At 39.5% G+C, this 13372-nt stretch overlaps 1 protein-coding gene across 5 annotated transcripts in view; it reads left to right on the forward strand.

Moving 5' to 3' along the window:
* The first annotated feature begins 11480 nt into the window (after positions 1-11480).
* Positions 11481-13372, forward strand: part of lpp (LIM domain containing preferred translocation partner in lipoma) — a 135709-nt gene continuing 133817 nt past the window's right edge. Inside the window, exons 1-2 of one of the 5 annotated variants that reach the window (XM_018669887.2) lie at positions 11483-11721; positions 13096-13178. The gene's annotated coding sequence lies outside the window, so the exon portion shown is untranslated. Of the gene's footprint in view, positions 11722-11845; positions 12301-13095; positions 13179-13372 lie in introns of those variants that run through there. The other 4 variants (XR_001960267.2, XM_018669890.2, XM_018669886.2 and 1 more) reach the window with 4 other exon arrangements.

Here is a 13372-nt window from a genome sequence, read left to right on the forward strand (position 1 = left end):
TTTAGAAACACCATGTGTGTTTCATTTTTTTTTCCCTTTTTTCTCTAATTTCTGAATAATCTGTGTTTGTTTTGCTTTACATGTATCTTTTTTTATTGAATATTCTTATGAAACTGACTTGTCAGCGCCTACATCCCTCTTTCAGTTAATACATAAAAGCAGACAGATCTTTCTTCTTCTGAATTCTGGAAAACCTCCCACTCTTAATGTTAGAATGCGAGATGCTAGAAGCAAATCAACTTATATAACCATCAGGCATCATTAATCTGCATTTATGCGAATCTGAAATGAAGAAATTAACATATTTTTTATTGCACTTTATTCTTACAAATATATCATACTTAACAGTTACTGTATTCCTCTTTCATTAAAAGTCTCTCTACAGCCCAGGAAATGCCAGGTGGAAGTGCTGATGTGAAAGAGCTGAATGACACCTCCTGTGTTCAACACATTCACGTAATTGTTATCTGCTCCACATCACATGAACACTCTCGAAATCTGCTGCACTTTGAAAAATTTTGTGCTTTGCACGTGCTGTGCCACGAGCGTTTCTTTGATAGTATCATGTGAATTTAACGGAAAAACAAAGTATAGGTTGCACTGTACATTAGTGATCTGTTAAGTGTAAATTCAAACATTCAGAAAGGGTTTAACACAGGTTCACCTAAACTACTGATCTTTGTTTTCAGTGTCTTTCATGCACATGTGGAAGTATTCTTGAAAGGTAAGTTAGACAACTTACATGAAAATCAAGAGTGAATCAAAAGGGTCTTCTCAAATTGCTCAGATCGTATCTCGCCTCACGTTAAATGCCTACTTTACATGTTCTTTACATACTGTAGATAAACCTGTGAGAACATTATTTACTGAATTCAGTACTCCCATTTGCTTATCAGATGTCAGTTGTTCTTATCACGACCCTTGCCTGCTGTATATCCTTTCATGTTACTTTGCATGCTTGTTCATGTTGTAACTGGACAAGTGATTCGGTAGTGTTTGGATTTGATCTCAGAGATTAGCTAACCATCACAAAAGCAGTATGGAAATACACAGATTTATCATTCCTTGTGGTGCAGGTGTCAGCAGAGCTAATGTTTCTGGCCTTTGTATGGGTATGTTCTGTGGAGCAAGGTGCAGTCCATGACCAATCCCCCTGATAATAACAAAATATAAGGTAGAGCTGGATATACCTACATTACATATTTATATGAAACAATCAAGCTTTATATTTATACACAGAGTTTAATATGTTTTCTTAATCCATTTTATCACCTGGGCAAAGCTTCCTGTCCTTAAACAGTGTATTACAGTATATAACATCTGCTGGTAATATAGCATTCCAAATCCACATGAGATAATATAAGAAATTTCAGAAATTCTTATTTTAATTTGAACTTTTTTTTTTTTAAATTTTAAGAATTTATTTTCTGTCCAGAGTCATTTATCATGCCGGCATTGAGATGTCATTTTGACTTGCAAAGGTGTTCAGAAACAGAAGAAAGAAGTCTCACCTTTTTTCTGCTGGAAGGACTGAGGCATGATGGGATCTGTAGTGGGAATCAGGTGGCAGTGCTGAACCTTGAATTCAAAGCCAAGAGCCCAGTTGTGGAAGTGAAGGGGCCTCTTCTGTGGTTCCAGAAGTCTTTTCAGTGGTGCCAGTCACTGAGATCAGTCAACTTTTCTACCAGAAGACGGTAAGATCCGGAGCTCAGCAAAAAAAAAAAAAAAAACAAAACAAAAAAGCCAACTGTTTTCACCAGAGTTTTATATGTCTGGCAAGTAGCTAGATGATCCAGGATGGAGAGTGTGACTGGTGCTTGGAGGGATGAAGCTGTCTTCAGTGCAAAAGGGCACCGAGTCTGTGTCTCGCGGTGGTGGGAGCAGCTCTGGTGAAGCCTTGTGTCTGTCGTTGTTCAGCAGGACAGGAACACTTCTGGAAAGGCGGGCACGGCAGCAGGGCTGAAGTGAGTCAAGTCGACTGAGCACGCTTCATGTCAGTGAAACGGTCCACAGGGCATCTCTGGCTCTCTGAGCTGATAGGCCGCCTGCACTCTAGCATTCATTGATTGTAGCACTCAGTCGCTCCACTTTTCCATGAATGCTAAAACCGTGAGGCAGGATGAGTTTTGGGGGGGAAAAAAGAGAGATTAAACAGCCTGTAAAATAATCCCAGTTTTTCTATATATAATTCATTTGAATGAAGAGTCTAAAATCCCATTAAGCCACAGGAACACAACCCATAGACTAGCAGTGCCTTTAGCATGGAGAAACTCTTGGAGCTCAGGCCATCTGCCGGATCAGAGTTTTTCATATACGCCAATGACACATTGTTTTATAAACAGAGCTTTTATACAACAAACATTTCAGTGTCCTAGAGCATTAATCTACCTAAGCTTATCTCAATCCATGGAACTAGATATTGCTCTTTATAACTTGTCTAGTGGAGGGGGTGTTATTACATCACACCAGCTGTCACTTCAACCTGCCACAGCCAATAGGAAGGTCAGTAATGTGGCAGCTGGAGAGAAAATTAGGGAGGAAAACCCTGAAAACTGAAAAGCAATATTCGAAAAAAAAAAAAAAAAGGTGACATCAGTGCTGAATTATTTTTGTGGCAATATCAGCAGTTTACAGTGTAGATGTCATTACATGTAGTAATTTTTCTGTTCCACTTTTCTACATATGAATCCACAGTGGTAATGTAAAAGCAATTTTGCAGAATGCACGTGTATCAGTATGTTATCATACTTGACACCTGATGTTGAACTCAGATTAAATGAATACACATGCTGTCTGTGCAGATAAGCTCACCTCAGTGGGTAAGAACTCCCTAAGCTCCTACTATTAACAGCCTTATGTGCTGCATGGCATTACTGTGTTTGCATCAGGCACTGTGTTGGTTCTAAGTGCTGTCAGCCTTTCAGAAAAATAAAATATGAATCCATCAGAATGCACACTTGAACAAGAAGAATTAAATATTAGAGGGAAATGAGATATATATGGGTGTTTGACAGATCTGTCCGTGTACAGTATGTTCATTGCAGCCATGGGATAATCCACTGGATGAGTGGACTAATATTCAGCCAATCCTGCTAAAGCCAAATTAGTCCAACACATTTCCATCATATTTCAAAATAAAGCAGCCCTAACAATCTGAGCTCTTGGGATACTGACGGCAAATGACCGGTGAGCCCTCAGATCCCTGTGATCCAGGGATAAACTTCTCATGAGGCAGCTTAAATCTCTGACCTGACAAACAAATGAGAGCCAACAACAGGTCAGAGCGCCTCAGAGGAAAACTTTGATTACTGTATTGTCCTCTTCCTGTAATCGGCAGCCACAGTGAGGCAGAAAGAACCTGGACAGCTGAATAGAAATAATGACAAAGACATCAAGACTGACTGGGGTCCAAGTCGTTGACCCCACCCCACCCTATCCCACCCCCCTACTCTGTGAGGCTTATAAGAGGATGGCTTCTGTACAGCAGTGTATGAGTGACCTTAATCATCAGAGGGATATTTGGGTTTTATTCGGCAGCGATGCGATGCATGCGGTCATCACTGTGTTTCGACTGGCAGGCATAAAAAATGAGAGGGGGGCAAGGTCGGTTTGCAAAGTGTAATCCATATCATCCCGTTACAGAGGCTGCGCTGCTGCCGGCCCCAGGCCAAACAGTGTCAAACACATTTTGATGCTGATAATGATGTCGGATTATGCTGTCATCTGATGTAATTTCGGCCTGCATCAAATTAACAAAAGGGGGATCAAGCAAATTCTTTAAAAGGGACAATTTTTCGTTGCAACCTCCTAGATGCGAGTTTGATTTGATTTCATGAAGTGTTTATTTATTTTTATTTTTTTTTCCACAGTCCAGCCAGACTTCATATTTCTGGCTCGGCCTTTCCCTCAGAAATATAAGATCAACGATTCACAGCATCCTTGCTCTCCTCTCCACAGCATGCCTTGCAGTAATTCATACCAGCAGGGTCTAAAAAATTGTCTGGAAGTTGAAAACAGTGACCCTGCACTGTCTGCAGTAGAATTTAACACCTACTTTCTTTTCCAAGAAAAACATTTAATTAAAATGTAGCCCTCACAGAGCCTGTGAAGCAGCCTGAATTTATATATTATTAATAAATCAATCTATCGAGTTAAGCAGTGTCACATAAATTATTTTCAACGCTTATGGAATTGAAATCACAGACCTCCCATAAACAACCTGCTATGTTGCATTGGTTTCTTGGAGCATTTCCAGGTCATTTGTGTGCATGATAACCTTTCTGAGGCAGTCAACTGCAGGTAATTATCACATCAGAAAAGGATAATACTTGCTTGTCATTTTCACTTACCTGCTATCACCTAGATCTGTAATCTAGCTCCACGACTAGCCTTTGTTGTGCCAACATGGAGCTCCCCGGTATCCATGGTGGCTTCTATCAGCTCTAATAAAGGTCACAAATGCCTAATCTCATGCTTTGCATTGGCTGGCATTTATAAAGTGGAGAGAAAATATACTTCTGAGAGAGACACGAGCAACATGTAAGAAATGATTCAAAGTGACAGCTTCATCGTGAACATTCTAGGATTGTCTTTCAGCGCAAACACACCATAAAACCGTGATCTGTGAGTTAGGATTTATATCTGTCAGAGGGATTCAGGTGTGATTTTTCAGTATGTCAATATTTGAGTTCACAGATGATCTATTGTAAGTTGATATCTACCAGAATAAAGAAAGATCAAATTCAGCATTCATGTTTTTCTTACATTCAACATTACTAGGAGGGAACTTCATGTCATTTTTTTGCTTTCTACACATATTCACATAGATTCTTGCAGTTACTTATTCCAACAATACACATATTGTGTGCAGTATGTAGGACTGAGCGTTAAAATAATGAGAATAATTACTGTGATATAAAATCATATGATTTTCCTCCTTAGAAATTTAACAAATCGTTGATAAATATTCAGTACAATTAATTTCCATAATTAGACAGCATGCACAGAAATGAGTCACAAACCGTCACAAATCATGTCATGTTCTAACATTTTAAAACCACAATTAACCATCTGGTTAAAAGAAAAAAGAAAAAATTGACAGTTATTGTGATAATTATCAATACTGACTGATTTCGATTTTGAATTTTTATCATAATAACACTTTTAGCCAAATTGCCAAGCCATGGCAGTATATCACTCTGTCTCTGTCTCTTGTCGGTACCTGTTCAGACTCTATGTGTTGTCACTTTTTATATTGCCAAGCCTTCATTATATGGCATACTGTGTATCCAACATTTGTCTCTCAAAAAATTATACTTAACACTCAAAAGAAAAACTCACACTGCGTTTGATTTTGTATCGTCAGCCTTACCAATTTTTGGTAAAATACTTGATATTATATACTTCCAGCTTTGCCATTCTTTTGCTGTAGACAAACAGTGTTTGAATAATTAATGATGTTTGTTGCTGGGAGGAAACTATCAAATTTTGCAGGCTCTTTTTACTGAACATGGTAAACAAACAGAGGCATCTTGTTGGTATTCTTAGGTAAATTAACTTTTCTTTGTCCTCCTTTTAAAGTAAGTGATGACTTTTTTTTAAGTGAGCCTGAACTTGCACTTTATTTTTTATTCATTGATGCAAGCTGCCATGCAGGAATTCCTCACCTCTGTTTTTGCAGGTGGAGTGCAGGCTAACATCATGCCCTCAGATTTTAGGAATGTCTCCCATCTATGTTTGTAGTTACACAGCAGAAGAGCGGCAGAACGGCTCATGATCCAAAGCTGCTGGTCAGCTTGCTGTCTTCACCTCAGACGGTAACAGACAAGAAAACATTTAGGATATCTGCATCCAGGACAGAAAAACAAACCCTCAGGAACTGATTCACTGAATTCAGAGCCTTAGTTTGGGCCAGAGAAGATTCATCTGTTAAGACTTACAGCTTAGAACACAGAGGATACCTCAGTACAAACAAAGAGCAAACTTGGGTTTGAAATGTATACATTTAAAAAATATGATAAAACATAACGTTTTAAGTCCTTGGAAGGCAGACTCAGCACTGGCTAATGTGGCTAATGTCAGCAACCTATAGGGAGATACAGCTGTGTAACATTTCTGAGCCCACTCTCACTTGTCACTTCTGTGTGCTACTGTTAGCACTTACTATGATCCTGAAACTGTCACATGTGGTCTCAGCAGCTACTGTGCGGCAAATGTTACAGCAAAATGCTAGCTTTAAATCTCCAAATGGTCCCACGCTGCATAGTAAAAACAGATAAAATACCACTGCAATGGTAACTGATTTTTATTTCACTGCTGACCTCCCTGCATCCAACGCTTGGAAATGTTGTGTCTGTTCAGCCTGCAGGCCTCCTACAGTAAATATTCTTTTCGGCAGAGAAACTAGAACCTTTTAACTCTTCATACGTTGGGTTCATATTGTGATTTTGGCTCATTTTTATATTTGTTTTGCAACTGACAACATGATGTATAAAATGGGTCCTGATGTTCTGCCTGCGTTGTCCAGGTTTTTAGTAGATAATATCAAGCAGACAGCATGCTTAACTACTCTGTTGTCGCTGAGGAGCAGAGTCAGCTGAATCAATTTTCCTCAGAGGTAAGAAAGTTGATAATGTTTCATTGATAAAAAAAAAAAAAAAAAAAAACATGTTAAATGGCAAACCCAGAAAACTGATTTCAGGATACAACGATAGAAATCCTGCTGCTTTGAAAACAGCTTCAAAGGTGCTGCATAAAGCTCACAAGCATGGATCATTTATGCTAAAACCTTTGCTGTAGGCAGGGATTGTCTCTGTCTACCATTTTAATACACATTTACATGCTAAAACATAAGAATTAGAATTCATTAGTGTAATCTGAGGTCTAGATCTAGATCGGGAGTTGTTTGATTAGTAGCTTTGGGACATTGTTTTTGTAGTGAGTCTGCCTGTCTCCTACTTTTGTTTTTCCTTATTTGGCATGACTCTCTGTAATATGGTTGTGCTTGAAGACTAATCTCTGCTATCTCAGCTCTAATTAACAGAGCATACATAGTTCCCAGACACATTTGTTGTTTTTGTTGGGTTTTTTTCTGCAAGGATCTCTGTGTTGTTTTTGTGCAAAGCACCTGGACTTGACTGCCTACTGACAGTGATTATCATGGGATATCAAATAATATTACCTAAAAATGAACAAAAAAATCATTAAGCTCATTCTAGCTTCACATCAGGACATATAACCTGCGTGATATCAACACTGTCATCATCAGCCACCAATTCCTGAAAACTGGGCCGTTTTGAAACCAAGAGGCCTGCATTCAGAAGGCAATCGATTTCATCTGTGTGTATGTGCAAAACACACGCTTTCACTCACACTTTTATGAGGAAGTGTACATTGCCTGTGCAGCTGCTGTGTTCTGTATAATGTTTGAGGTTTACCTACTTCAGAGGAAGTGGTGTGGGGGAGAAGACAGTGTTACAACCAGCAAATAAAACAGGATATCCGATGCTGGAACAATTGAAACACTAAAATAAGACAAATGAGGTTGTTTTCTCTGACTTTCCCCTTTGTGCTATATTTATTGTCTGTAGTTAAAATGAGCAACGTTAAGAAACATGACAAAGTTAGATTAAACATCAAACATATCTCCAATGTGAATTATCTGTCGTGGTGGACCCTGTGAGCATATTTCTTTTCATATGTTGTGGTACAGTGAGGATCAAATTGAAACCCATCATATCAATGACATGCGTGGCTACATTCCCTAACTGCCGAACATCAAAGAGCCCTTGATTTCCTCTAACCGAGCATGTTAATTGGTGCTTGATTGATAACTTGAGTTCACAGGCGATGCCATGTGTCGTCTAAACTGTTCCAGGGTGTCTTTTTGAAATCAGCTTTAAGAGTGGAAGAAGAATCACTGGCGGGCCCATTAAAAAATTGCCAGTGTGCACACTTGCAAATAAGCTGTCACACATTACAAATGAGATTACCTTTTTCAGTGTGCCCTGGAACTTGGAGTTGAGGGGACGCATGGGTAAGACACTAAAATAGCTCAGATCATTTGGTTTTTATCAGCATGCTCGATCTGCAAGTACTGTTTATGCTTTCTTCATGCATGGTGAAAAAAAGTATACTCACAGCTTGGAGCACAATGTAATCAGAAGCAGTAAAGTAAGCATTATTGGTGAAAAGATAGGGCTCAGAGTGAATGATTTTGTGTACATGTGGCATGAACGACAGAGCTCTCATATCTTTAAAATATTTTCTTTACACCAGCTCATGCAAATAAATTATTAATTAAATCAATCATCCCATTAGATTCATTTTTACAGAAAGTATATCTGAATATGCTAGCATGTACAAATACACACAGTGTCAGTATTGTGAACACTGTGATACAGCTATGGGAACAGAATCAGAGGTGAAAAAGCAGTTATCATATTTGCATGCAATCACGAGCATGTAAACTAATAGTCTAGTTTGCATGGCAGAGATCACTGAGGTCAGGCAAAGCCCACATGAAGTGACAGCTTTGTTGGACACCTGATAGTGGCTCGCTTATATCAAACATCAGAAACGTTTGAGCTCTGAGAAGTGAGAAGCAGCAGAACAACTCCAAATTCAGGTGCAGCTGAGGATAATGAGCACTGACTCATTATACACTATGATATGTTGTTCAAATAAGTGGGGTTTAATAAATACTTCACCAAAAATGTGGCAAAAGTCACAAAATGGTGGTTGAAGGTGCGTAGGACAGTTGTCACCATCCATGCTCATCACAGTGGAAAGCTTGACATGTCATAGCAGGAAAAGCATGGGTATAATTACTAACCTAAATTACATGGGAACATTATGTACTGACATGGCTTTTATGGAATATGTGTATGGAAATAGTCACTATTAAGTTACACATGTGCTTTTCTTGCTGTGACAAGTGAACACGCTCTGTACCAATTCCACACTGCATACTAATTCTGAGCAAGAATGTAGTGTGTTCACACTGGGAGTGTCAAAATTAAGTATAGGTGAAAAGGTATTCATACTAAAAATGCCTCTTTCTTTAGTGTGCTGTTGATGTACACTATTGCTCAATAATTCAGTTCACATAGGAGGTGGAGGGGTTTCTGACAAAAAAGAAATTGTAATTGTGGTGCAGCAACTCCACAAAGTTTTAGAGAGAAATTAACGACCATAAATGGTATTAAAGCTTCACCAAACCACATTTTTATATTAACAATGGGTCGAGCTTTTATGCTGCCCCTGCAGTGTGAAGGTAACTAACACTGATCCAGAAATGTGTTCATCCGCTTTATCTACAGATGAGGGACAAACTAAGGGAAAAGAGAGTATATTAGTGATGTGATGTTCCACCACGAGCCTCCAGAACATTTTCAGTGCTCCCTGTCATAAAGTCTTCAAATGTTTTGAACTCTCCTGGAGAAATGAATAGCATTTTTCCAAGGAACATTCCCTCATTTAGTGTTTTGCTGATGGTGGTAGGAGAGGACTGTCTAATACATCACTACAAAATCTCCCATAGGTGTTTAACCACCTAGGCTGACCCCTAAAATTGCCTAAGGGTCCACTAGAAACATCCTGAAGGATTACAAAGACCTCATAAGGGACTAATACAACTTCTAAAAGACACCTACAGCCTCCTTCATGACCACTGGATCCTCCTTGGTGCTCACAGGAAACCTTCCGAAGGATTTCTGGGAGCCCTTAAAGGACCTCTACACCCTTCTTATTGATTACATAAACTTCCAAAACATTCTTGATTACCATTAGAACCTCCAAAAGACCCCTAGAATCTCCTACGGAATCTCTAGAACCTCCTCACTGACCACTACAACCTCTTACAGGACCTCCATAACCTCCTAAAGGACAGTAGAACCTTCTTATAGACTACAAAAACAATTCTGAAAAAACACCTCAGTAGCCACCAGAACCCCGTGGTAAAGGACCACTAGAACCTTCTTAAGGTTCTGTGAATAATGTTCTGATGTGGTGAATGAAACGAAAGTAGAACCCAACTCAAAGTGTGTACCTGGAGCCAGGTTTGTCCTTTAATCTGTCACCTGTCTGTATCAGTGCCTTTATCAAAGCCAACTATGTGATGTTCAGCCTGTACCAAAGTGTTACTGTCCAAACACTTGTGATCAGTTCAAAAACAAATGGACTGGTTCTCTTTGGGGTCTTGCAAATATGACCCTGAAACTTTCAGCTCATATTATTCATTCCCATAGAAATAAGTAGCACTTCTCCTGACACTTACCACAGAAACCATGAACTTCAGAAAACCTAACACAAATAGTTGACTGTGTGACAACAGCAAAAGCATGAAGTCCATGTTCACATATGCAGTGCATGCATGCAAAACAAAGCTTGCAAACCACTGAGGGAAAAAAAAAGCTGCAATTGAAACAAATACAACAAACAAACCAAGGAACAAATGAATCACATCCGTACAGTTGTCTAAGCTGACACTGTGTCCCAGTACTATTTGTTAGGTACACAGGCAGTTCACAGCCAAAAATGACTAACCTCTTCTTTACATTGTCAGTGGCACAGTAGTATACACCTTCACACCTACTGTTGGTGTTTACACTTCATGCTTGGATCTACAACAGTGATATTTAAATATATCTCAGATAATACTCAAACAAAACTAGCTGGTAAATGCCAGTTATGGTTAAGGAAGGAGTCACAGACACAGTTGAACACTCAGCCTTTCTCATGGTTCCAGAAGACAGGCAGTGCATGACATAACTGCAGCACGCAATACAGTGTTTGAATTTGAATCTCATCAAATAACAGCATGTGCCTTTTCACACTTCAGTGGATGAGTGCTCCATGTTAGCACAGATATCCTCCTTCCTTTTTAGCTGTATTCTTACTAGTTCAAAGTCATTGTTCAGTTATTGTGAGTGGAGTTTTTTTTTTTTTTTTTTGCAGGGTACCCCTCAAAATCCACTAATGTTTGTAAAGTAGCCCCTTAATATCAATGTTTATGATACAGGTCAAACAAATACAGTACAACATAACTCAACAGTACCCTACAGTCACAGTTCAGAATGGGGCTTGTCCTCTAGGACACTGGCGCATACAGAAATAAACACCCAGTACAATGTGTGGTGTCACTCTTGTAATGTTTCACTATTTACAGGGACAAAAAGAGGTTGATAAAGCACAGTGGTAATTTGTGAGTTTGAGATGAAATTGTTATACACTGCTATAATGGAAAGCAGTTTGTGTTTTGTCTTTTTTTAAATTTCTGTCCAGTATTTTACTCACCTGGTACACAAAGCAGGTGGAAGATATGCAACTATTTATGTGTTTCAGTTAAAAGCACGATTATCTGTCGACATCCAACTCACATTGGCTTATACGGACAGAGTCATAGGGTTCAGCTTTGAAAAAAAAAATGGGGGAAACTGCACATCAGTATACATTGTGTTAACCATCTTTTCCTTCTACATACATCCTTCTCTAAACAAGCACAGGCTGTACGAGCCGTCCGCCGCTGCTGAGGGCAGTGATGTTTTGACTGGGTGACACCGCTGGCCTGCTGCCTTACATGGGCAAACCTCTGAACTGACTGAGACGGCTGGAATTTCAGAGCGTGACGTCACCGCCCCTACAACTCTCCCAGAATTTGGATCAAGAAGTTTCACTTTTTTGGTGGGATTTGAACCTCTGTTGTATTTCCTAGAAAGCGAGGTAAGCGAAACTACCGAGCACTCGTCTAACGCTTTAAACACCTCTGCGATTATCGGCTATGTTGGAAGTGGTGTAATTTTAGCTGTGACTGTTATCCCAGTGTTGGAGCAGCTCGTCTTCAATTTGTTCGGCCTTGTTGGGCTGTGATATGAATTTTACTGTAGCTCGGACGGAGTTCACAATGAGGGCGTGGACTCAACACGATAGCCTTGGCTGGTGCTAAAGTTACATGAGGATACTAACAAAGCTAACTTGTCGCTAGCTAGAGCTGAGCTAAGCTCAGTCATGCATTGATAATATAGGACATTGTGAACGTCAGGTTTTTGCCAAACGGGACTATGGGCGTCTCTGGTGATTCTGTTTTTAGCCAAGTGGTCTGCTGCTGAGCAATGCGGAAGACATACTGTCACCGGAGAAACATGAGAAGCCCCTGCCTGCAGAGAAATAAGTCGCAGATTTTTTTCTTAAGCAGTCCCACAAGCGCCGAATTTATCAAAGTGTCCGGTTCCAGGAGTAGTTGGCAGCTCAGTGACTATTTGCTAGTTTTGGCGTTTAAGAAAATACCCCCATACCATTACAGTGAGTGGACGCTGTTGTGTACGACGCCACGTTGTTTAAATAGTTTTGATAACCGCCTGTGTTATTAACCAGAAAACCGTATTTGGTGGTCTGTAGTTTTAACATCTGTGTTCATTTTCACTTTATCATGTTCACTTTATAAATGACAATATCATTCATTGTGCACACGTGGAGACAACATTAATGTAAAGCACAAAAACAGTAGGCCTGCTTTCAGTCATATAGGAGTGGACTAAGATTACAGTGCAGGCCTACAGTATACTTAGAGCCTTGGTTTAGATGAAAAGACAAGGCAAGAAATAATCACTGCCCTGATTTGTGACATGAAACAGACCAGACCTGGCTCCACCCAAAGTTTGAGTTCTTTTTGAAAGTCCTTGCAGGTGACTTTTCACTTGTCTAGATGATCACTTAAATAATTTCTTTTAAACTTAACTCGAACTTTGAGGCTAGTGAAATCCAATGTGTTATTAAGATATATTCTGTCATTTTCACGTACCTGCATGTCAACAAGCTGAAATAGACCCTCTCCATGAACTGTGTCTTGACCACTTACCTTGCAACAAGAAGCTGTCATAGACAGCTCTGAATGAAGTGACCTTCTTCTTCCTTGAAGTTATTTGGTATCCACCTTGAATGTTTCTGAATAGAAAATGTCCATGTTCATGCTGTACTGTTCACGTCCTGTGTGTTCATAACCGTACATTTAGTTAAAAACCCAAATAAATCCCATCCATTTCAAAGGTATGATGGATGCATTCTGTATACTGTGAAGCTTTGAGTTTTGTTTGATAGGACGCAGATTGGAGAACAGCTCTTGAACAAAAGGGCAACAAGTGGACATAGACATGGACATGGACTTTTCAGAGATTTTCCAGGTGTGTGGGTTTTCCCTTATTGTTTATATCCCCAGCTTTAAATTAGACTATACTCTGTCTTCAAGCTGAAGTTTCCCTCCATAGTTTTACATGGGTCATATTCACAGATAGTGAAAACCTGCAGAAACAGCTCTGACATTGTTGTCTTCTTCTTTGTGGGTGACAAAAGAACCTTGGTCCAAACTAAAGATATT

Source organism: Lates calcarifer, linkage group LG17 (assembly GCF_001640805.2).
Source record: "Lates calcarifer isolate ASB-BC8 linkage group LG17, TLL_Latcal_v3, whole genome shotgun sequence".
Taxonomy (NCBI): Eukaryota; Metazoa; Chordata; class Actinopteri; family Centropomidae; genus Lates; species Lates calcarifer.